Source organism: Monodelphis domestica, chromosome 3 (genome assembly GCF_027887165.1).
Source record: "Monodelphis domestica isolate mMonDom1 chromosome 3, mMonDom1.pri, whole genome shotgun sequence".
Classification (NCBI taxonomy): Eukaryota; Metazoa; Chordata; class Mammalia; order Didelphimorphia; family Didelphidae; genus Monodelphis; species Monodelphis domestica.
The window spans coordinates 181550288-181576637 of record NC_077229.1 but is presented as its reverse complement, the minus strand read 5'-3'; the positions used below and the strand labels follow the sequence as shown (position 1 = coordinate 181576637).

The 26350-nt window shown below is 36.1% G+C and overlaps 1 long non-coding RNA gene across 1 annotated transcript; it reads right to left on the bottom strand.

Moving 5' to 3' along the window:
- LOC130458352 (uncharacterized) lies at positions 1-25555 on the bottom strand. The gene is made up of 2 exons (XR_008917577.1): positions 25274-25555; positions 1-412 (listed from the first exon to the last, which is right to left on the bottom strand). It is a non-coding gene; the product is annotated as an uncharacterized LOC130458352 (long non-coding RNA).
- Positions 25556-26350: the final 795 nt, after the last annotated feature.

Here is a 26350-nt window from a genome sequence, read left to right as displayed (position 1 = left end):
TTTACAAAGTTCTTTGTATTTTATTTCATTTGATCCTTAGAATAAAATCAATGGATTAGATGCTATTTTACTCCCATTTTATAGATGAAACTTAAGCTGAAAAATATTGAGGGACTTGCCCAGAGTCCTAAAGCTAGCAAGTATCTGAGGTGAAATTTGAGCCAAACTCTGTCTCCAAGTCCATCATGCTTCCCACCAGACTTGCATGATTAGTTGGTTGGTTGAATGCCCTGAAAACAGATTAAATATTACAGAGATGGAGAAGTTAATATAGTTTGGCCAACTTTACACATAAGACAAGTAGAGATTTAGGAGTAGATCCTAGGATGGCGACATCTTGCTCAGATGATGCTCCATGTTGGGAATCCTTAAGTACAACGGGTACAGTAGACTGCATACGGATCATATTTGCCTAAGAGAGACAAGTGAAGAATCAGAGCTAGGATGATGGTGGTAAGGATACAAATATTTCCATTGCATCTAGTTAAACCCTAATTTTAATGAATGTATGTTTCTCAAGCCTTTTCTTCCACTGTTGTAGCTGCTGTTACTTTGCTCCCTACAATTGTCGGCCAACATTTTTATCTTGATTTATAATAATTTTAGAGTGAGGGATACAAAAGGTAGAGAAAACATTTTATTATTCCATCCTCAAATAAGAACATCTTCTTTCTATTGTTTTTGCTATTGCTTTTACACTGATTTGGCTTCCAATGATAGGGAAATAAGAAGGGATCCAAAGTAGAAGAAGAATAGCAAAGATCTTATTGGGGGGGGGGGGAGGAAATTACCTATTATGTGGCAAGCACTGTGCTAAGCACTTTAGAAATATTGCCCTCCTTGATCTTAATAACAATCCTGAGTGATGGTTGAAAAAACTGAAGCTGAGGAAAGACCCACAGCCCTTCTTTTTGAAGCTCACCCTTCTGTTTGAGTTCATTTTCACCAGAGATGTCATAACATACAAAAGCAGTCCAGGGGATTCCTTATCCCTTTATTGCTCTGTTAGCGTGATCAGAGGGATGCTATGCCTACACACATGTACCTTCCAGGCTTTCATTCTCCCTGATTTCTCTTTAAATGTTGGTGTTTCCTGTACAATGTGCCCATTGAGTATGGTCTAGAAATGGAGAGTGAATGGAGATAATTTGGCACATTATTTTGTGGAATATAAAAGATAATTTCTGCATTCCACTCCAGATGTCTACATAAAATGAAGTTCTTTATTTTGTCATGATGTGCTTGTCAATAAATGTAATTTTAGGGGAAAATGCTATTTTTGTGCATATATATGAAATATATATTTAAAATGTTTTTGAAGTTGTTTTCCAAAAAGAAGCAATTCTGCCCTGGGGAAAATGATACAAAATATTAACTCTAGATCATTTTGTTATAACAAGCTGGAAATAATTAACAACCATTGCCAATAATATTTGCAACTCATTTGATGGAGAGGTCTCTAGCAGCTCTTCGTTCCATCTTTCACCCATTCCTCAAGTCCTATTTCTCCATGTCACCTCTTCTGTTCTTCTTCCCCTCCCCATTTCTCCAACATTACTTGGTATATAGTTTGCATGTACAAACATACGTACTTAGAATCATCTGAATTTGGAGGTGGAAGGACCCTTGAGTAGATGTCTCCCTTGAAGGAATGAAAGCTTCTTGAGGACAGGATTTGTTTCACTTTTGTTTTTATCTTCCCAGCTTTGGGCACAGAGTCTGGCACATTAGTAAATGGTTGCTAATTTGTTGACTGATTTCTTCTAACTACCTTTATCAAATCATCTATTGCTTCATCTTTACTTAACATATTCCAGACTCTGTATTTTGTTGATTATGCATCCTTAGTATCTTTTTCTTCTCTCTTCACTTCTACATTCACTTTACCACTTTCCTCATACCCTTATAGCCTCTCAACTTGGACTATTACAATTTACTCCTAATTGGTTGCCTTTTTTCAATCTCTCCACGTACCATTCCCTATTAATCTATCCTACATAAAATTGTTCTAAGGCTTAGTTCGTGGTTTAAAAAATAGATTTGGTTATTTTGCCATTTTATGCTAACAGCATTCCTATTTGGTAGGTTTGTAAGTATAATTATACCCATTTTGCAGATAAGGAAAGTAAAGACTGATAGCACTGTGTTTTAGAAAGAACATAAGAAGGCAAGTAAGTGACTCTGTGGATAGAGGTAGGCCTGGATATATGAGATCCTACATTCAAATCTGGACTCAGACACTTCCTAACTGTGCAACCCTGTGCAAGTCACTTAGACCCCATTGCCTAGCCCTTAATACTCTTCTATTTTGGAACTAATACTTAGTATTGATTTGAAGATGAAGGTGAGGGTTTTAAATAATAAGAAGAAAACGTGATTTACAGACTGTTAGCATACTATATTAGAAAGAATACTGGGTTTGAGACAGAGCAACTAGAGTCAAACAACTTCTACTATTTGATAACCTGTGGGAATTTGAACAGGTTTTGACCTATATCTTAATTTATAAAATAAAGGGGTTGAACTAGATAACTCCTAATATTCCTTCCATCTCTGAATCTGTGACCCGTAATCACCATTTCTAGAGTAGTTTAAGGTTTGCAAAGCATTTTACAAATATTTTATTTTGTCTTCAGAATAACTCTGACAATTTGGTACTGTTGTTGTCTTCATTTTACAAATTAAAAAAAAAAAACAAAGCAGACAGAGGACACCTTTATCATGTACTCTGAGAACATGTATCAATCCCTTTCCTCCTTTTTGATTAGAAAACATTAATCTTTCTGTAGCTGTAGTGGAGAGATGAACCCAGTGTTTTGTTAATTTTGTACAGATTTTTACTTGGATGATTTTTCTTTTTTATTGTATTTTTTTAAATTACAAGCATTTATCTCTCCCTTCTTCCTAATCCCCTACAGTGTACAGAGTCACACAACTTAGACATGACTGATTATCGACTTGAACTCAGGTCTTCACGACTTTGAGTTCAGTATTTATCCCCTAAGCCACTTAGCATCATCCTCATCATTATCATTTTTCTTCTCATAAAAATATTCTCCAATAATTTAAAATTATTATTTGGACTCAATAAGTATAAAATTTTTAATATGTCAAGAAAAATAGAGACCAAAGGCTATGAACTTGACTATAGAGGTCAAATAAAACCAATGAACAAAGGTGATACTTAAAAATACATTAGCCTTTTTTAAGCTTTACCATGTGTCTTGAGTTCCACGAAGAAGAAAAGTAAGAGCTAAGCAATTGGGGTTAAGTGAGTTGCCCAGGATCAAACAGCTAGGAAGTGCCTGAGGTCAGATTTGAACCAGAGTTGTGTGTGTTTGTGGTTCAGTCTTGCTCCAAAATAATTTATCATTTGAGCTCTGTTCATCTCAGGCAAAGCTTTTATTGGGGTTATTGGGGAGAGATGGCTCAGGCTGGTTGTAGTGGAGCCACCCTCCCCAATAAGTGGGGTTCCCACTGCCCCCTACCCTAAGCTAGGCTTGGGGAGATAGACAATGGCCCTTGTGTAGCCCTACACAGGTGGGAAAGAGTGGAATTCCCCTTGATGGCTATTCATTGGATGGAACCCAGTGTCCCAATAAGCATTCCTGGCCTTGGAAATATGCAGGCACCTGGACAAGGGACTAGTCCATTGTCACTTAGTGCCTGATTCAAAGGTTCCAGCCCCCATCACCAGGACTTCCAAATCTAGGCCTGATTCTCCATCCACTGAGCCACCTAGTTGCCCCAGTGTCATATGTTCTTAAAGTGTACTTTTGTCATAATAAATTGGCTGACAACGAAATTAGTAATTATCAAAAAAATTTTGATAAAATTGGAAAACATTCTAACAGAAACTAGAAGAGAGAATTCTGATTAGTACAGTAACCAGCCATAATTCCAGGAGACTGATGATGAAGAGTGCTACCCAAAATCTGGTGGAAAGATGGACTAAATATGCGTGAGGAAACCTTGATTTTTTTTAACATGGTGAATGTGGGGATTTGTTTTTTGCTTGAATATTTGTATTTCTTATGATTTTCTCTCCTCACTTCATAGGATAAGGAAGAAGGGAAAGAAAAAATGATACTTGTAATGTTTAAAAATACAACTTAAAAAAAGGAAAAAATTATCCAAACAAAAATTTATATAAAATTAACAAAATACCAGGTTCATCACCCCAAGGCAACTGCAGAGAGATGAATACTTTCTAACCAAAAAGGAGGAAAGGATTAATATATGTTCTCAGAGTGCATGATAAAGATGTTAAAAATTTATAGAAATACTTTGTGGAATAAATATACATCTTTTCACAGAAAAAGAGCAAAAGCTGATGATCTGTATATGCCACTGAATTTGTGGAGTATAACCCAAAGTGGTTTAACTCTGGATAGAATGAATAATTTCCAAAACTAAAATCAATATGTATACCATGAACAATATCCACACAAATTCAACCAACAATATGTTGTCAAAGATGCTATGAACAACTGGTCACATCATGTGAGTCTGTTTACAGAGGCAGAAGTTTTTATGTTAGCTAGAGTTCTAGTAGAAGAAATCACTACCATGGGGGCTATCCAAACAAGAAAGAGAAAATTATGAGATATAAAACAGATAACTTTGGCTACCTTAAACTAAAAATGTTTTTGCACAAACAAAACCAATGCAACTAAGATTAGAAGGGAAACTATAACCTGGAGGAAAAATTTACATCAAGTGTCTGTGACAAAGGCCTCATTTTTCAAATATATAGAGAAATGAGTCAGAATTATAAGACTTCAAAGCATTCCCTAATTGATAAATGGTCAAAGGATATGAATAGGCAATCCTTAGATGAAAAAAATAAACTATCTTTAGTAATATGAAAAAATGTTTCAAATCACTTAATTAAAGAAATGCAAATTAAAACAATTCTGAGGTACTACCTCAAATCTATCGGATTGGCTAATATGACAAAAAAAAAAAGGAAAATGACAAATATTGGAAGGGAACATAAAAACTGCACTGCTGGTGGAGCTGTGAACTGATACAAACATTCTGGAGAGAAATTTGAAATCATACCAAGAGGGCTATCAAACTGTACATACCCTTTTACCTAGCAATACCACTACTCAGTCTCTATCCCAAAGGAAAGAACCTAGTTGTATAAAAATAGTTATGACAGCTCTTTTCATGGTGGCAAAGAATTAGAAACTGCAAGAAAGTCCACCAATTTGGGATTGACTGATCAAATTGTGGTATAGTGTTGTAATAGAATACTATTTTGCCATAAGAAATTAAAAACAAGATGATCACAAAAAAACATGGAAAAACTTATTTAAAGTGATGAAACGTGAAAGGAGCAGACCCAGGAGGATGTTGTACACAGTTACAGCAAGCAAGTACAATGATCTATTTTGAATGGCTTAACTATTATCAGCATTTCAAGGATCCAGGACAACTTAAAGGGATTCATGCGAAAAATGCTATCCATTGCTACAGAAGGAACTGATGGAATTTGAATGCTAATTGAAGCCTGCCAATCTTCACTTTATTTCCTTAGTTAATTTTTCTCTAAGTAAGTAATGTTTCTTCTTTTACAACATGAGGAATGTGGAAATATGTATTGTATGATAATACATGTATGACCTATATCATATTACCTGCCATCTTGGGAAGGGAGGAAGGGCAGGAGGTCGGAAGAGAACATTGATTACAAAAGTCAGAAAATTATTATTTACAATTGTATATATAATCTTGAAAAAAAATGTGAGAATAGGATAAGGTACATAAGAATCATTCTTGCCCCAAAGATTTTTTCTATGCACCTATAAAAGATGAATATACTTCCCAATACATTTATTCAGTTAAAAATTTCAATTAAAAGTGATAATTTTATCTATGTATGCAAGAGATCACAGAACATTAACTATATAAAATTATAAATAGGCAACCGGGTAATGGTGATGCAGTAGATAAAGTGCCCAGCTAAAGTCAGGAAGAATCAGAGCACTCCTGGAGTTCAGATCTGGGTTTAAACACTTACTAGCTATTTGACCCTTGGTGGTTTAACCACTTAACCCTGTTTGTCCCAGTTTCCTCATTTGTAAAACAATACGGAGAAGGAAATGGTAAACCATTCTGGTATCTTTACCAAGAAAATCCCAAATGAGGTCACAAAGAATTGGACATGAATGGAACAACTAACAACAATATAAAACAACATATATCATGTATGATATAATATAATTATTTAATATATAATTTGTCAGATATATAATTATATAGATTTATAACATGATATATTATATAAATTATTTATATTTTTAGAACAGCAAGGGGGCAATAACATACCAGGCCAGTATCAATTTCATCAAAAATACAATAATAAGATAAAGATAATAATAATCACAACTTTAAAGTCATCAAAGTATTTTCCTCACAACCTTGTGAGATGGATTATATAAGTGTTATCTTCCTTTCTTGGGCAGATGTTGGGCAGATCCAAGTCACACAGTGGATAGAGCATCAGACCTGAAGTCAAGAAGACATCTGCCTAAGTTCAAATGAGACCTCAGACCACATTTTTTTTTGGTGGGTTACCTGAACAAGTCGCTTAACTCTATATCTATTTCTTCATGTGGAATATGATTTGGGGAAAGAAATGGCAACCCATACCAGTATCTGCCAAGAAAACCCCAAATGGGGTCACAGAGAGCCTGAAACAAATAACAATAATGAATCTTCATTTTACAGAGGAGAAAGTTAAGGCTTGCTTTTCTCATACACTCTAATCCAGCCAAATTGCCCTTCTTGCCATTTCCCACACATAGTATTATAGTCTCATCTCTTTACCTCTGCATAAGCTGTCCTTCATGCTTGAATGTATTCCTTTCTCACAGCTACTTCTTAGAATTCCTACTTTCCTTCAAAGCTCAAAGTCTAGCTTTCTAAACGAACCCTTTCCTCATCCCTCTCAACTGCTAGTGTTTCTCCCTCCAAAAAAAATATATTTATGTTGTGTGTGTGGCAGGGATATATACATATGTGTGTGTGTGTGCGTGTGATATCTGCCCAATAAAACATAAGCTCCTTAAAGAAGGGAACTACATCATTTTTTCTTTGTACCTCCATAGAGTAACATGAAAATTGGCTTGCCAAATGATCTATAAGATCTAGTCCAGGCATTGGCAAACAAACCACCTCCCAGGAGCCCAATTTGGCTCACCACCTGTTTTTGTATAGCTCTGGGTCATACAAAAACAGGCAGTGGGCAATATTTGGCCCAAGCCCATAATTGGTTGATTTAAACATATACACAGGACCCAAAACATGGTCTAATGTCTTTTTGTGATGTTTTCCAGTGACGTGGAATATTCATCCACCAAAGTCACACAAGATACATCCATCCATATATGGCATGTTGACATCTACTCATTCTTTTAATTGGCATATTCACTCTTCTCTCAGTGGCTCACTTGCCAGCCTCACTATGGTGGTCTAAATTCCCAGGGAATTCCTACCATATAGTGACACTCAAACTCTTAGAATCCTTTGAGAAACCCTATTAAAGAGAAATATTCTATGCCTCTTCATTACTTTTTTCTTTTTTGATGAGTATATCTATTCAATACGTTAATCACAAGGTAAAATACTCACAAATTGTATGATATTTACACTCATAATAACAATGCTTTTGGATGTTAAACATAATCACTTATTAATAGAAAAGAAATTACTATATATCAATGAATTTTTAAGTCAATGAATTTTTAAATACATCAAAATATAAACTCAGGTCATACACTCTCACCAGAACATTCAATATCTATGCTAAAGGGTCCACCCATACACTTTCAAGAAGCTCACAGCAAAATCACCCTCTGGAACAAAATCTCCGTTAAACTAAAGGAACGTATTGATGTCATGGATCATTTCAAGTCCATTTTCCCACATTAAACCACTTTTCTCTCACTTTGACTACTAGTCTCCAACATTCTTCATCTAGACAAATCTTTTTCTTTACTTGAATAAACTCTATTTATAAACTCTTTCAACTGATAATCATCCTTAAAAATGTTATGGGATGTTATGGATCTTTTCATTTGAATGTCAGGCCCTTTGGCCAGAAAACTGCACATTTCAGACAGGCTAGTTATTCACTCATGGATGCCACATTGTTCATTGAGAACAGAACTAGCAGCAAACAGCTATGGCTCACTATTTAAACCAGCTCACAAAAGTACAAAAGTGGTTTGAGAGATCCATCTGCCAGAGGTAGCAGCAGAGAGCAACAAATCCTTATGAAAAGATTCAACTTTAATTTGTTCAGTCATTTCTTGACAAAGATGTTTAGGTGGATACCCAATTCCTTCTCCAGCTCATTTTATAGATGAGGAAACTGAGGCAAAAAAGATTAATTGCTTGCCCAAGATCACACGGTAAGTGTCTGAGATCAGATTTGAACTCTGGAAGATGAATCTTCCTAACTCTGGACCCAGCACTCTATGGACTTCATCACCTTCATCTTGAACTTTAGGGGGAATTACTTAAAGGGCAATAGGCATCAATAAAGCTCCTGATTAATGAAGTAAATCAGCAATCAATTGTGCTGAAGTCTTCTGCAGATGACTGCCTGTCAGTCTCTAAAACTTTTCTGTCCTCAACTCCTTCAGTATCTATCCTTAGTTTTTTAGGTTAGGTTCTTCTATAATTGGGTTTCTCTAGGTTCACTTCCTATGACTTAAGTGAGAGCCTCCTGACTCTTAATGATTCATCTTTCATTTTAAAAGTTACAACACCTCAAATTTCCCCTAGGAAAAACACAATCCATTTTCAATCACTTGTTTCCAAATTTTTTATATTTAATTTTTATCCTTGCCCTATTTAGTCATAAAATACTTATATGCAAATGAGCCAAAGTTCACATAATATTTATAGCTCTGAAGACTTCAACATATACTTCATCTCTTTGATGGTCTGGAAACTTTACACAATTTTCCATTTTCAATAAATAAAATATCATTCTCTTTCTCTTTAAAATTAGCCACACAAAAGTGAGGAATTAGTAAATATTTATCACAAGGAGATTTGAGACTTTATATTGATATGCCAGATAATTTTCTGCTCAAATCTATTCAACTCTCTTCTAAAAGCTATTTTTCATATACATATACATTATATTGAATACAAATATTTTTCTTCTTTTAAAAGGCACAAAAATGTTCATCCATTACAAGGGCAATATCTTGTGTTCTCTGACAGATATAAGTAATAGTTCCTTTATACAAATATATTTTGCCTTTTTTATCACTCACTAGCTCCATACAAAAGGGGCTTTAAAGAAATATTATGGGATCAGCTAGGTGGCTCAATGAATTGAGAGCCAGGTCTAGACTAGAGACAAGAAATCCTGGGTTCACATCTGCTTCATATTTTATTTATGTATTTATTATTTATTTTTATTATGTATTTATTATTTTAAATTATATAATTGATTAAGAACATTTTTCCATGGTTACATCTGGGTTCAAGTCTGGTCTCAGACACTTGATATCTATGTGACCCTGAGCAAGTCACTTAACCCATATCACCTAGCCCTTACCACTCTCTTGCCTTGATACCTTGATACCAAAACACTATATTGATTCAAAGATAGAAGGTAAGGAGGAGAGAGAGAGAGAGACTGTACTCTGTATTTGCATAATGATCAACACATGGTGTTTAATGTTTTTTGAATGAACCATTGATGGTTTGACATTCAAAGACTCTCCACAACAAGATTAAAAAATCAGATTTTCCTCTTTCTTTTGTTGGATTCTCTTCCTTTTTCTGATTTCTTCAATTAGGTGTTTCCTAAAGTTTTATCATCTCTCCTTGTCAATATTATTCAGTACCTCATCTTTTCTTTCACAACTATAAAATAATCCCCAAATTTATACCCCCATCCTTGACCTCCTTACCCAGTTCCAAGTATGCACCTCCATCCATCTACATGTAGGATAGCACTCCTTGGATATTCTTCTGGTAGCTAAAACTCAATAGATACAAAATCAAGCTAATTATCTTCTCCTCACACCCTCCTCTTTCTTTTGATTTCACTATTTCTGTCAGCAGCTTTATCCATCTTCCCATGTTCAAAATCTTGGTATTATCTTGGATTCCTACTTATCTCTCCTATATTCAATTAGTTTCCAACTCCTATAGATTCTATATCCATATCTCACACTGTCTCTCATCCATTCCTATCAATGTGTCCTATACATTTGTGCTCTTCTTATCTCTCTGCTTTATGAGATTGTAAACTCGGTGACAGAAGGGACCACCTCTATCCTGCTTATCCTTTTGTCCCGTGTAGTGTTTAGGACAAAGCAACTGATACACTGAATTCATGAATTCTGCTACCTTGCCAGAGTGGTGTAAAAAAAGACACAGACTGTGCCAAGAAAACAAGAAATCTAATCATGGCTTGAAGGTGGTAAGAGATTAGGAAGAGTAAGTAGTGGGAGATTTGGTCTTGGACCAAGCACAGACAACCTTTCTGGTTTCATTTTTATGGTATATCCATGCCTATCACAATACTTGCAACTACTTTTTAATGGGTTTATTCTCAAAGTTTCCTTAATGGATGTAAAACAAATTGATTCAGGCCTTTTCACTCAGGAACATTCTTCTACCATGTTGGCCTCTCTTCTCCTGTTCATGAGTTCCTGCCCAGGACCTCCATTTTGAGAAAGTACAAAGGCTGGGCCATCCTTCACACTTCACACCCTTACCAGTTCCACTTCTGAATTCCAGGGTTTTGCCATCATGATGCCTTAGCTACTGTCTCACTTTGGAACTTCCCTCAAAATCTGGGGTCTTCTAACTCTGGGACATCTGTCTACCTTTGTAGGCTCCTCACCAAGGAATATCCTTCTGTCATCCTAGTGAGTTCCTTTGGGGGTCCTCTATTTCAGGAAGAAACCTAGGCCAATCAACATTCAGTCCTCTCCCAATTCTACTTCTGAATTTCCAGATTATGTTCCCATACAGATGCCATCTCTCTCTACATACATAGCCCTCTGCTCTCAGTTATGTGACATCTTTACGCATTAGAATATAAGCTCCTTGAGGCCAGGGACTATCTCTTTGCAGTTTGCATATGGCAGAACTTGGTATAGCTAATGAACCAATGGGGGTCAAAAGGCCTTGCTTTGAATTCTAACTGGACATTTAAAATCTCTAAGATCTAGTTTTCACATCTGAAAAATGAGAGGCTTTGGGTCCTTGCTGATCTAAAATTCCATGATTCAGTTACTTCATCATATAATTAGATGTTTGATGTGTAAAGGGGAAAGAATGGCAGTCATCACAACCTATGCAAACTATGACTGTGTGAAGATGGTATTAACTCTCCCCTTGCTTACTTTTAAATTTAATCAACAAAAAGTGAATATATCCCTAGTTAGCCCTAAAGAAGGGAAAGTCCACAAACTACTTACTAAAGAGGTTTACAACTCCAGGAGCACCTGACTGTCACTTGGGCAGTCCTAAGCAAACTTAAAGACTACACTTGGTCCCCTAAAGTGGGGGAAAGAACAGGAAGTGATATACAGAAGGGCCTTTAAAAGTGGCTGAAACTTCCTGTTATGGGGTCTTAGAGCTTTTTTGAAGCTCTGGAGACTGGTGGAGAACCTTCTTCAGTGTGGAACTAGGACATAGTAAAACTGCTTTTGGATCTTCCCCTTTGGACTACAGAGTGAATGAATGAAAAGCTGCCTCCTTTCTTGACTTCTGGAGAGATTAGTTTCAGGAGGAGGCCACATGTCTTCTGGCTAAATGGCCCTCTGGCTGAGAGTCCTCCAATGGAGGGTTAATGAGCCCTGCCTGAGTTGAGCCAGGCACTGGAGAAAAATTTAGGGTGATTAGCTAGACTTCTTACTCTACCCTCTTTCACATTTTTTCTTCTTTACTCTTTCCCTCTATTTTGTAAATAAAAGCTACTAAAAAGTCATTTTGTCTTGAGTTATAATATCAGCAACCACATTTTCTTATATTTAATCAAACCATATTAAGTTTATCCCCTACAACTGCAAGCCAAAAAATCATATGGGAAAAATATATAAAGCATTTTGCAAAACATAAAGTACCATGTACATTATGAGGATGATGAACCACCACCTTCACCTAAACATGAAATGTAACTATAATTGCATACTTTAATACTATTATATTTCTGGATTTAGTTGGGGTTTTTTTTGGTTGGGGGTGTAATTTGGGGGAATGGGAAAATATTTATTTTGTCTTCTTTCCCTTTTATATATGTTGATATAATTTTTAATAGTCATTTTCTGATATTTTATGTTTTGTGTTCATTCCATCCCTCCTTTTCTCTCCCTTCTGTAAGATGGCATAGTATACATGTATCATAGATATTTCCATGTTTGTCCTGTTGTGAAATAAGACACAGATCACTTATATATGGAAAAAAACTCATGAAGAAGATAAAATGAAAAATGGTACAGTTTGATTGCTGATAATAATTATTATTTATAATTAGTCATTGTATATTATTGCTATTATTATATCTAACATTCTCTTGGTTCTGCTCACTTCACTTTATATAACTTTATAAAGTATTTCCAGATTTGTTTTATGATTGTCCCATTCATCATTTCTTATGGCACAATGGTATGTCATTACAACAATATGCCCCAAAGGGCAACTAATTGAACTGAGAGCCAGATCTAGAGACAGGAGGTCCTAGGATCAAATGTGGCCTCAGACACTTCCTTGCTGTGTGATTCCAGGAAAGTCACTTAACCCCCATCACTTAGCCCTTATCATTCTTCTGCTTTGGAACTGATACACAGTCTTGATGCTAATATGAAAGGTAAGGGTTTTTAAAAAAACAATCATACACCACATTTATTCAATGAGTTTTTCTCTAGTGTAAGCAATATGTGTCTTGTCTCACAATAAGATAAACATGGAAATATGCATTATGTGACAATATATGTACAACTTATATCATAATACCTTATCATCTTGAGGAGGGAAAGGGGTGGAAGGAGTAGAGAAAACATGCATTATTAAATATTAGGAAATTAATATATTTAAATTTGTATCAACATATAATCTGGGGTAAAAAAATAATTTTTAAAATTATATATCATGGGGACAGCTGGGTAGCTCATTAGATTGAGAGTCAGATCTGGAGATGGGAGGTCCTAGGTTCAAATCTGGTCTCAGACACTTCCCAGCTGAGTGACCCTGGGTAAATCACTTAACCCCCAATTGCCTAGCCCTTACCACTCTTCTGCCTTGGAACCAATACACAGTATTGATTCCAAGATGGAAGGTAAGGGTTTTTTTTAAAAAAATTATATATCATAACTTATTCAGCCATTCCCCAATTGATGGACATCCCTTCTGTTTCCAATTCTTTGCCAGCACAAAAAGAGTTGCTACAAGTATTTTTATACAAGTAAGTCTTTCTCCTATCTTTGATCTCTTTCGGATATAGACTTAGTAGTGGTATTGCTGGGTAACAGTATTATCTTTGAACATGATGGGTGATGTCTATATTTGCATAAACATGCATATGCAAATGGACAAGAAAGACAGAAACAGTGAGTATTCATATTTATAATCCTAACCATCTCTTAAATACCTAGAGATAGAACTGGCTTTAGAATCTATTTAATCCTACACCTATACATTTTATAAATAATATAAGAGACCCAGATGAGTTGAAGTGACTTGCCCAAGATGGCAGAACCAGGTCCAGTATATTGTGGGAAACTTTTATTTTCTTAATTCTAAAGTCCATTGCCTTTTTTTTTCACATAGAACACAATTAACATAACCATTTCTCTAAATAACTAGAATTAGTATATTGGCAATAAGAAAAGAGCAGGGTGCTTTCTGCATGTTTTCAAATGCTAATCATTTCCATGTTACTCGTGATTTAATAGAAATGCCAGAAATTACAGAATACCATTCCATTGAGTGATGGAGGAAAAAGGAGAGCCAATACAACTGGCAATGCACAAAATCAGTTGTAGAGAGAGTCCTGAGATTAAAAAAAAAAGAAAGAAAGAAAAGAAAAAGGAAAAAAGTCAAGAGTAGGCTAATGAAAAAATATGCTGCCTCTGTGTCTCCATGCACATTATGACTTCTCAACCCATATGGCCACAAACACAGGATAGGTAATTACAGCTTCTTTGAGTAAGTAATGTTTCTATATGTGATTTCGGGATTTACATCTGTGTTCTGTATATTGCACCCTGGTCTTCAGTATGGTTAACATGCACTTGGAGTAGCAATTATCTTTGCCTTGGCTTTAAACTTTTCCTTAATGCTTAATGTTTACGCTTCATCCTGAGTGTTTCAGCCTAGTAAGAGGGTCAGTTTCCTGGATAAGGGCAGGGAATGCAATGCATTTTTAAATGCAGATCGTCTGATCTGCTCACTTAAGAGCTTCAGTACATCATTTTGCAATCACATATCTCAGAATAATTTATACAATCAATTAAAGAGCATTATCAAGGGATGATTTGACAACTGTTGCCATGCCAACCAGTGAAGTAGACAGAGCCTCCGTGTTTAAAGGCTGCACCTGGTGATAGATGGAGCAGATTTTGAGGACTCAGACAGAATCGCAGATGTCCAAAGGTGTGGAGGGAACATGATTTAAAGCTTTGATGTTGTGCCATTTTTACTGGCGAAAGGGTGTTGATGGCATGTTGTTCACTTTCTCATTAAAATTCTGTCATTTTTCACAAAGTGTTCTGCATTCAGAGCTGAAAACTGAAGTGAGAATGCACTTTACAGACTGATAAAATATGATAGCGAAATGGAGGATGTTCATTTGCAGGCTGAATTAATTAAAAAAAAAAGTTTGTGTCAGTGCATTTATGAAAAGCCCGTTAATCAAACACAACTTTACCAGCCTTAATGGACATGTCTTAAACACTCTAGCATTAATATTTAAAATTCTGGTTAGCAAATGGCTTCCGGTGCATTGAGCTAAAAAGTATTTAGAATGCGTCATTGCAAGAACACAATAACAGGAGCAGAAAGTATACTTTCTAATGGCATGCAACAGTCTTAGGTTTGCTCAGACAAAAATTCATCAACATACATATATATTATAAGCATATATAAAACATACTTTCACATTTGCGTACACTTTCCCTTCTACAAAATAGGAACTACCTTCAGTGAAAAATTGCACCCAAGAAAGTAAATACCTGTTGTTTATCACTGGAATCACTGGAATCACATTTACTACACTTCAGAATTGTCTTGAATGTCTCAGCTTGTTTTTCTAGGTAATGTCAAAATCTATTGCCATCTAGGCAAGTAGGTGACAGAGTGGACTTCTCAAGATGCAGAAAAATCTGAGTTAGAATTCTGCCTTAAACCCCTAGAAAATCAATTGACCTCTTTCAATCTCAAGTTCCCTTTTTATGAAATGAGAATAAGAATAGCACCTACTTCACAGGGTCACTCTGAGAATCCAATCTAATTCAATCCAATTATAAATCCAATTAAGCACTTATTATAAGCCACATAGAGTGCTAAACACTAGGGAGACAATTAATAAAATGAAAGATAGTCATTGCCCTCAAAAAGCTTACAATTTAAACAGAAAGATAACACGCATGCACACGGTGACACACACACACACAAAAGAGGAAGAAAAGCATAAGGGGAGGGATACTACAGGCTACCAAGTCCAACAGCATCTTGTTCCCCGTAGTTGAAACCATGCCAGGAAGCAGATGCAGAAAGGAATTGAGTCCAGCCTCTGCCTTCTATAAAGGAAAGCACTGGGAGGAATTTGGTACTCTATCCTCCAATCTCCTAATCAGAGGAGAGAAGAGGCTAAAGGAGGTAGTGTCATTCAAGGCTTGAGTTAGCAGCATGAGGGAGAGTTTAGAAGTAATGGTCAAAAGATACGGACAGATAGCTTTTGGATGAAGAAATCAAAGCTATAAATAGCTACATGAAAAAATGTCCTACATCATTATTGTTTAGAGAAATGCAAATCAAAACAACTCTAAAATATCATCTAATATCTATCAGATTAGCTAAAATGATAAAAGGGCAAAATGACAAATTTTGAAGAGGATGTAAGAAAATGGGGATACTAATACACTGTTAGTGGAACTGTGAAGTGATCCAACCATTTTGGGGAGCAATCTGGAATTATGCTCAAAGAGTTATAAAACTATGTATGCCTTTTTGACCCAGCAATACCATTATTAAGTTTATTTCCCTTAGGTCATCACAGAAAAAAAAGAAAAGAACCTATGTTTCTAAAATATTTATAACAGCTCTCTTTAATTGAAGGGATGCCCATCAATTGGCAAACAGCTAAATAAGTTGGGGCAAATTATTGTTGATAAAATAACTGCACTGTAAGAAATAGTAAACAGATTAATTTTGAGAAAACATAGAAAGACCTAAATGAAATTATAATGAGTGAAACGAGTAGAGCTATGAGAATATTATATACAGTAACAAAAATATTGTTTAAAGAATGTCTCTAAAGAATGACTGCAAAAGAAGTGATAAATAGAAATATGTAAGATGTAACTTATATACATATATGTTTTTATCAATCAAATGATGCCTTTTTTAAAGGGGGAAAGGGAAGGAAGGAGAAAGTCAACAAAATATTTTATATAACAGATAAATAAATAGATTTTAATTTTTTTAAAAATGATTGGCTTATCCCCAGAAGGGCATCTGGTTACAGGCAGATAAAACCAGGCAAAGTAGCAGATCCAAAATGGAGATCAAACAAAAAAATATGTAAAGGGGCTTACAAATCTTAATGAACTGTATAAACATTCACTATTATTAAGTTGTTCTGAAGTATTTTATAAGATCTGCTTCATGTTTTAAAATAGAGGAAATTTAAAAAGTTGAGGAAAAATCTATTTCTCAGGTTATTTATTTATGGTACTTAGTTTTCTAATGTTTATTCCACATTAAATAAAATCAAATACCATTTTTTTTTCCTGAAGAGTTAAGGCAGTCATCATGAGGTTATTTCCTAATCACTAAGAAGGAAATCACTTTGCCCAGCCAAGGATGGTGAAGAATACTGTTTCTTCATTGAGGATCCATACCCACCTCCTTGACCTCTATCAATGCCATCTTCAGGAAAAGGCAAAAATGCATGTCATATACCTTTGGGTGATGTCCAGTGTGTTGTGAGAAGGATGCAATGATGTAGTAGGAAGGTATTGGTCCCTTTGGCTTCAGATGCTTTTTTTTAACCCTTACCTTCCATCTTGGAGTCAATACAGTGTATTGGCTCCAAGGCAGAAGAGCAGTAAGGGCTAGGCAATGGGAGTTAAGTGACTTGCCCAGGGTCACACAGCTGCAAAGTGCCTGAGGCCAAATTTGAATCAGGACCTCCCATCTCTAGGCCTGGCTCTCAATCCACTGAGCTATCCAGCTGCCCCACTTCAGATGCTTTTGATTAGATTATCAGAAACATCTTGAGAAGTATCTTGTAAAGAGTCATGTACATTTCTATTCCTTGACATTTTTACTAGTAGATATTCTTCACTATTGACAACAAAGTTTTATGGATTTCTTCCCAAAGCATTAACTCTACCTGATGTTTAGAAAGCACTTTACAGGTTTTAAGACATTTCCACATGCTTTCATTTTATCTTTATAATGGTGCTAAAAATTAAAGTTAACCACAAGATTAAGTAATTTACAGGGGAGTTACATAGCCAGTTGTTTTCTTTTTTCCAGAGACAGGATTTAAATCTTAGACTTTCTGACTCTATTCTACCAAACTATCTCTCCTGAATTCTGTAATCTACTCAGAGAAACCCTACTACCACTCAAAACAATTAAATCAAGTGAAGTCACCAAACACTTATTAAACACCTATCAATTAATCAATTAACATTTATTAAGCATGTACTACATACCCAACACTGTGCTAAGGGCTGGAGGGAATGGACATCCTGGAAGAAAGGAGCCTCCCTTCCCTGGAGATACTGAAGAAGTCTTTGACAGTATCATCTTTTGAGTAATGATGGGGATTGGCAGCAGGCAGTAAGGAGTAGTATTAGGAGTGGGACCTTCATATTGGGCAATCTTGCTTTCCTCACAACTGCAGCATTAGTCAAGCATATATTTTTGGTATTGATCATTAGTACTGATTCAGTAACATATAAGCCCAGTAATTGGGCTATGAACTTTGTGCCTAATCTGTTTTTATTAATTACTCATATTGTTCTTTATTTACCTTAATTCTGAACTGTTAGGACCATACTGCATCCCCCCTCTCCATGTTCCTATTCCAGAAAGGCAGTAATATCTCCCCCAGTGACAAGGTAGACAATGAGGGGAAAGTGGGACTTGTCCACAAAGAACTCAGGCTATTGTAACATTTAAAATTGATGAGGGATAAACTGTAACAGTTAAAAGCGTTATGTTGTAAACTGTAGTGAGTTAAAATGGTGGAAGATATAAATTGTGATAGATATAAGAGAGGGTGAGCAAATTTGACCTCAGAAAATATGTTTCACTACAGTGTCTTGGTTTTTAAATCAAATATAAGGTGGTCGCCAGGGAAATATTCCCAATTATTCAAATACCCAAGTCAACTGGGTTTTATAGATATTTTAATTAATACAAATGTGGAATTAAAGAAAAGAGAGAAAGAGAGAAAAAGGAAATAAGTATGAAGGGCCTTAAGCCAACATGGCCTAGACCTGAGTCTTAAGAGAGAGAGATCAGTCAGTCAGCCTTTTAACACTCACCACAAGGTCTGTCTAAGCAAGGATTCTAGTGACACCAGGCCAGCTCCATCTCAGCTGACTTCACCAGAGAGAGTTCCAGCCAGAGTCCTCCTTAAAGAGCCTTCCAGCCAGAGACTGTTCCAAAGGGCCTCTCTCCAGAGCCTCCAGAGGGACAGAGTCCCCTCAGAGGAGCTCCAGCGAGACCTCCTTAGAGATTGTCCTCCAAGAGCTTCCCTTCTCCAGAGCCTCTCTCAAGAGATTCTTCCCAAGCGATGCTCATCAGAGATCCTCCAAAAGGATTTTTTAAGAGATCCTGCTTTTTCTTATATAGGGGTTTTTCTCCTATGTCACCTCCCCTAAGTCCTTACATCTACCAATCACTGTAGATGTTTTCCAAAGGACTGCCCATCTGAATTCCTGCTAAGTCAACTAATCTCCTCAGTAAATCTGAACCAGTGAAAACACAGCTGAGTCAACTAATCTCATTAAGAGAAAACTTGCTCGACCCTTTTAGGTACCTAGCATCTCATTGTATCAATTCTAAAAAACAGGCATGGTTCAAATAACTCCTTGCCTTATTATAAGCATGGGTCCAAGTACTTTCATTGTTTAGCAGGGAGTTTTCTCCCCTAAAGCAGTCTTAAGTATGGGTGGAGTAGAGGTCCTCCCATTTCTGATCCTGGCGAGTTCTCACATCAAAATGGGGAATGTTTTCCAGTAGGGAATTTGTTCCAATGGAGGATTCCTCAATATGAAAATTTTTTAACATTCACAAGTCTGAGAGATTTCAAGATTTACACTATCCAGAAGAATCCCCAAAAACTGCAAATGTTCCTTATTCCCAATGGTATATGCATCAAACCCAAACATACAATTCTACCTAAATTTGGCCATGCTTATTCTCCAGAATTCAGTAAAAGTAAAGATTTCTCTGGAATGGGAGATGACAAGATCCCAGACCCTAATAAATATGCAAACCCTGACACACATCTCAGGCCCCAACTCCACATTGGGGCTGCTACTCCACAACATCAAGGGCTACTCCATCATCCAAAGAGATGCTACTCTAACAGCACCAAAGCTACTATTCTTCAGCTGGAGTTGCTATCCCACACCTGGGATCCCACATCCATCAGCTCCAGAGAGGCTGCTCTATTAGCCCCTGGGCTAATCCATCAGTTCTAGGGCTACCTGAGTAGCCTCAAGCTATTGCCATCATGAACCTCTTCTTCAAATAAAGTTATTTTCTTACTTCTGGATTGAATGGAGTTTGACTCTCCCATTCTTAGGGCTACAAACTTGGGTGTGTCTCTCCCACAACAGTAGGATGCCAAGGACATTGAAAAATAATCATTGTTCTACACATGGGGCTAGGAGATGTTCTTCACCTGGCAACTATGTAACCAACACTCTTTGTTCCCTTTCTCTAGGGATAAACAGATATTAATAACTTTGATGAGGAGTTCACAAAATAGGGCTTAAAACTTACAGCACTCAGAAGGCTTGTCCCTTCTCAAATAAGGATCAGGAAATATTTGGAGGCTGACTATGATTCTAAAAGCTCAGAGGACTGCTTCTTCCCAAAGTACAATGAATAGACTGAACCTTTCTGTCCTCCCATTTCCTGTAATTTGGAATTTTTAAAAGAGCTTTGGAGTTTACCCCATTAAAAAAATAAAGGCAAGACAGTGTACAATTTAAGAACAAAATGTGTTAGATATTCTGGCATTCTTCATCTTCTAAAATTACAAACTTTTCTACCAATAGTTCTTGAGGAAAAATAACTTTGACTAACCTCTCAACAAGAGAACTCTACCAAACAACCTAAGCCTGGGTTATCTGAATTGTAGATCACAGTATCAAGGCAAGCCATTACTTCCTAGTTAGATATAAAACAAGTTCCATGAAAAACAACTTCATAGGAACAAAATGAACTGATGAAGGCCAATAGACACACAGATGACAAACTTCCACATTCATAATTCAGAAACCCTTGCACTAGAAAGACTTTGCTAATTGACCATCAGAGATGAGATATTTTGCACTATAGAGAATTTGCAGAATTACGAAATCCTAAACTTGGGAGGGATTTGAAAGATCATCTAGACCAACTTGGACCTGAATAAGATCTTCTTTATAGTGTCCATTAAGTAATCACCCAGCCTTTGACCAAAAGGCTTCCATTAAAGGAGAACCCATTATCTCACAAAGTTATTTCCCTTTTAAAACAGCTCTAATCGGTTTGGTTTGTTTTTATTTTTATACAGCTATTTTTTACATCAAATCTAAAATTTTCTCTCTAGAATCTATCCATTGTTCCCACTTCAGCTGTGGGGTCTTTTCTCACATCCTTGCCCTTTATAGATTTGAAGATAGCTCTCTTAAGTTCTTCCAGCTCTTCTCCCCCCTCAGTCTAAACCATCCCAGATCCTTCGACTGATACTAATAGACTTTGGCTTCAAGTGTTCTTACATCTCAGTTACCTCAGTCTAAGTTGTAACCATTAGCAATATTGTTCCCAATATGTGATATCCAGTACTAAGAACCATACACCAGACTTGAGCTGCTCAGAATACAGTAGAACTATTTCCTCTATCATTAAGGGCCTACTACCTATAAATTGAATTGAATTGAACTTGGTTAATTTGAATTAGCAAGTAAATATCTTACATTTCCAGAACTGCACTTTATTTTTAAAAATGGGATTTTCTACAACTCCCTTTATAACTGAACTGTTGGAGATGGGAGAAAAACCCAGTCAAGCACCTCAGGTTTTAACTCCATAGAATGTGTCTACACATTCTCTGTGGGAAGAATTCCTGAAATTTTGTCCTTACTGTCTTCTTTCTACTATTTCCTCAGACAACTAAGCTTACTTTTCATATCCTGGAAGGAGATTGATTAGGAAGAACATAACTAGTGTTGGGCAGTCTATAGACAGGCATAGTCTTTAATGCTTAAGACCAGATGTATGCTGGAGCCACCACAGAAGACCAATTACAATTTTTTTTTCAAAAGTTAAAAATTTTTGGTGTCGGTGTTTAGATCTCTGAAATCAGCAGAAATTACCAAAAAAAAAAGAAAAAGAAAAAAAGGCTTGACATTTTATTGACTGACCAGACTTTAAAAAGTGGCATATATTAAACTTAAAAGTATGTCTGGGAGGGGGGGGGGGAGACCAGCTGGGTAGCTCAGTGGATTGAGAGCCAGGCCTAGAGACAAGAGGTCCTAGGTTCAAATCTGGCCTCAGATACTTCCCAGCTGTGTGACCCTGGGCAAGTCACTTAACCCCCAAATCCTAGCCCTTACAGCATTTCTGCCTTGGAACCAAAACACAATATTGATTCCAAGAAGAAGGTAAAGGTTTAAAAAAAAAAAAAAGAATGTCCTGTGTGTGTGTGTGTGTGTGTATATATATAGATATATATTAGAGCTTATTGTTAAACATTTAAACACATAGGCAACATCCCTCTACAAATAATTATGTAGCTAAGTATAAAATAATTGTTTCCAGAGAAGGAGTCATATCTTAGCAACCTAATCATTGTAGTTTTTAATTAGTTACTAGAAGTGATGTTAGCCCTGTCCAAGATATGGAAAATAAAAATCCCTGCCTGAAAGACAAGTTAAGGAGAAAACACTCTCTAAACAAACTTGAAGGCTTAATGTAAAAGGATCACAAAATGATTGCTTGGAGGAAATTAAGTAAATTTGGATTGTCACTGGAAAAAAAAAATGTGGCAAAATTTGGTCCGAGTGACTTTTCCTATAGCCATCTGGCATTGTTAGAAAATGAGATTCACATGAAGTGAAGTGCCACAAGACATACTTTGAATACATTTTATCTTGCTGTGTATAGAATTTGCCTCATCCTTGTATTGTGTGCAAACTTTGAAGAAGGGACCTGTATCCGCTGATTGCCTGTGTCTGTCTTTTTGGTCCTTCCCTCCTACTTTGAGAAGCAAAAAGAATATCTCCTTAATGCACTTTCAATTCCATGGCAATGTGTAAGATTCAGAGGCCATGAATAAACATTCACTTCCATCTGAGGGATATTTCCAGAAATGTCTGTGATGTCAAAATAGAGTCATCAGGGAAACATTTCTTCTAAAAAAATAAGTATAAATGACAATGCTGGTTATGAAAACAATTGAGGTCAATTCAATATGGTGCATCTAAATAGAATTTTATCCACATAGTTCATTTTCTATTTTCTGTTCAGAAGAATTTCTTTGTCATACTTCTTATGCCTAGTTTCTGCATTAATAATAGCATTAACAAATTAGGTGGCACAATGGCTATGTCATGGAGCCTGTAGTCAAGAAACCTGAGTTCAAATCTAGCCATAGATACTTACTAGTGTGAATTTCAAAATTATTCCATCCTAATCAGACCATTTTTTTGAAGATATGATTTAGTTATTTCCTGATCAATAACAATGGAGATACTTGGAATAACAGAATCAGATCTTGGAAACTTGGCATTCTTCGCCCTTCTTAGTTTAACAAGATTACGAAGGTCTGCATCAAATTCAAAATTTAATTATCTGAGGAAATGGCCTTCAACAGACATGTGCAAAAAAAAAAAAGGACAGACCTCTGGGCTGTCCTAGGTCAAGCTAAGTCCTCATTGGTACAGATGAGACACAGAAAAAATGATGTAAAAACATCCATATAAGGCACGGTACTTCCTGACCCCTCCTCTTTCCCTGGAGAGACAACTCTGGCTGGCAGCATGCTAAGCATTCCGACATCTTGGAGTGTTGGGTGGTAAGTTTTGCCCTGGAGCTGATTTCAGGTTTGGGCATCTTAGCTAAGCCTCTTTGGAGGTCAGGCTGATTCTTTCCTCCTTCACACTCAAAACCTTACTTTCTAGATCTCCTATCTGGCTGCCCTATCTATCCTAGCCCCTTCCTTCCTCCTTCTTAAAATCTTCTCTACTATATCAATTAAATCACCATAAAATTTGGCAGCTGACTTGGGTATTTTATTATTTGGGATTTCCCTTAGCAACCACTTAAATTTTGATTTTTTTTTCAGTCTCAACCATAATTTCACCCTTTACACTAGCTGTGTGACCCTGGGCAAGTCATTTAACTATTATTTACCTCAGTTTCCTCACCTATAAAAAAGGGAATAATGAAAGCACCTGCCTACCTAGATTGTTGTGATGATCAACTGAGACACTAATTATAAAGTGCTTGCTTCAGTTCCTGGTACATAGAAAGTCCCTCATAAATGTGAGCTAGTAGCTGTTATTATTACTCCATGCCATTTTCATTTTTTTAAATTATTGTCTTATCTATATAAGCAATCCACCCAAGTCTTCTTGACATTTACGTTGACACTATTTTCTGATTCTTACTTTGTCCGTTCTTTACACTGTATATCCAATAACTATGACCCTAGAGCCAGAGGAAGTTAATCCACTTAGTTTTAAAACTCCTGCTTTGGGAGTAAAATGTATCAAATGGTGACTTAATAAGTACAGGTTTAGTTAGCTTGCAACATTTAGTCCCAGATCATGCTTCATGTCTTACTCAACTACCCAAACCATCCATATTGCCATCTTTCTGTTGTTGTTCATGCCCCCCCACCCCAATTCCCTTAATTATCTTTCCATCTCTTTCCCTGATCTCAGCGATCTAATGAATACTACTGTTTTTAGGAAGCACATAGCAATTGGCTACTTTATGGATCAGCTCACCATCCCAATATTATGCAGACAAAAATTCCCTTTCTTAGCCATTATTCCCTTAGTTGTGTTGTCTCCTACTATTAATGTTGCTCCTTCATTTCAAAGGAGAGGACCAATGACACCAGTTATGATACCTTAACTTGCAAGTAAAATGAACTGAAGTGAGGCAGAGCTGTACTAAATTTTCAGTCTCATTCTCTCGTCAATAGTCATCTAAGTCGAGTGGCAAGACAAAAATCAGGAGGACTGCTGATGGCCTGGGATGCAATGGATGATCTTGCCATATTTTCAATCTAATTATCTATCATAATGTAGTATTATATTGTATTTACTAATTTATAAAAAACATAATATATAGCATACACATACAAAATTTAATAATGATAATAATAAATATGTTAAAAAGGAGGATATGGTTACATATACTTTGCTAGATGTTTACAAAATATTCCCATTCTCCTCCTTGAAGGAAATCCCAAGAGTGAACCTCCCTTCACTGGGCTCAGTGCACAAACTGCCTTGGAGACTATTAAATATATAAAATCTGTTTACTTGTATTACATAGTTAAATATAAGGATTACTGTGGCAGAATGCCTTAACTTTAAGGAAATTAAATTCTCCACCCACTTTCTTTTTACCACAAGGCAAATTTCTTCTTGTTCTTGGGAATTCACCCAAGCTACTCTTCCAAACTCCTTATCAATAACTAAACCCAAAAATGCTATGTAACTAGGCTAACTAAATCCTTATATGTAAGTAAAATTATCTATATTAAGGTTGTCTTCAAGTATACAAAGACAGACAGTTAGCCAAAATGTCAGAGACTCACTGAACAGAGTGTGGCTCTGACGTAAGACTCAGAGTCTAGGCAAGCAGGTCTTCTGGTCTTTCTTCCTTCAAACAAAAGTTGTCACAGCAGCAGGTATAAACCAGTCTTCTTCCTGACGTTTCCCACAGTGAGGAAAGGAAAAAACCCTCAAGATATTTCAAGAGTTTCTTTCTTTCACCTCAGAGAGAGAACAGAGCTGGCTAATCCCCACAGTAATCAGGGATTAACTGACACAGAACTCTCCCTGCCCTTCCTCCTTCCAGTTCCAAACCATGCACAGAATTCTTTCTGCCTCAATCACTCCCCAGCCTCTGAGACAACCTTACAAAATTCCTTAACTTATCAAATGACCTTATCAATATATTCCTAATTTCATCTCTGTAATACGCATCAGGAAACAAAGTTAGAATTTTCTCAAGACAAACATATAATAAATGTATTTAAGGAATTTTTGTCAAATAAATTAGCAAAACATATGAGATAAAAAAGAACTAAAAGTGACTAAAGAATATCAAGAAGCCAGGTGATAATAGTGCTTATAGTCCTGAGCCTGAATTCAGGAAGATATGAATCCAAATTTGGTCTTAGACACTTACTAGTTCTATGACCCTGGTCAAGTCACTTAACAGCTTTCTGCCTCAGTTTATTTATCTGTAAAAAAAAGAGATAATAAGCATACCTATCTTCCAGGATTGTTATGAGAATCAAATGAATTAATATTTATCAAATGCCTGACACATAGCAAAACTACATAACTATTGGTTAGTAGTGGTTGTAGCACTAAATAATTCAGAAATATCTATAATTATAAACAAAACTAAATTTGATAGAAAGCAAAATTATCTTACTAAAGGAGAAATGGTAAAATAATAGTGAAAAGAGAAAGGAAAACTGTAAGCTTACTCAACTGAAAAAAAAACATTTGGAAGCACTAGAAAAAAAGTGACAAATTTGTAGGTTGGATGAAACAAGAATATTTTAAATCTTAAGCATTAAACATTTTAAAATTATTGTGTTTCCACAAAACTCTCAAGTACTAAAGTGGTATATTTTAAGAAACCATGAAAGACAACTTCC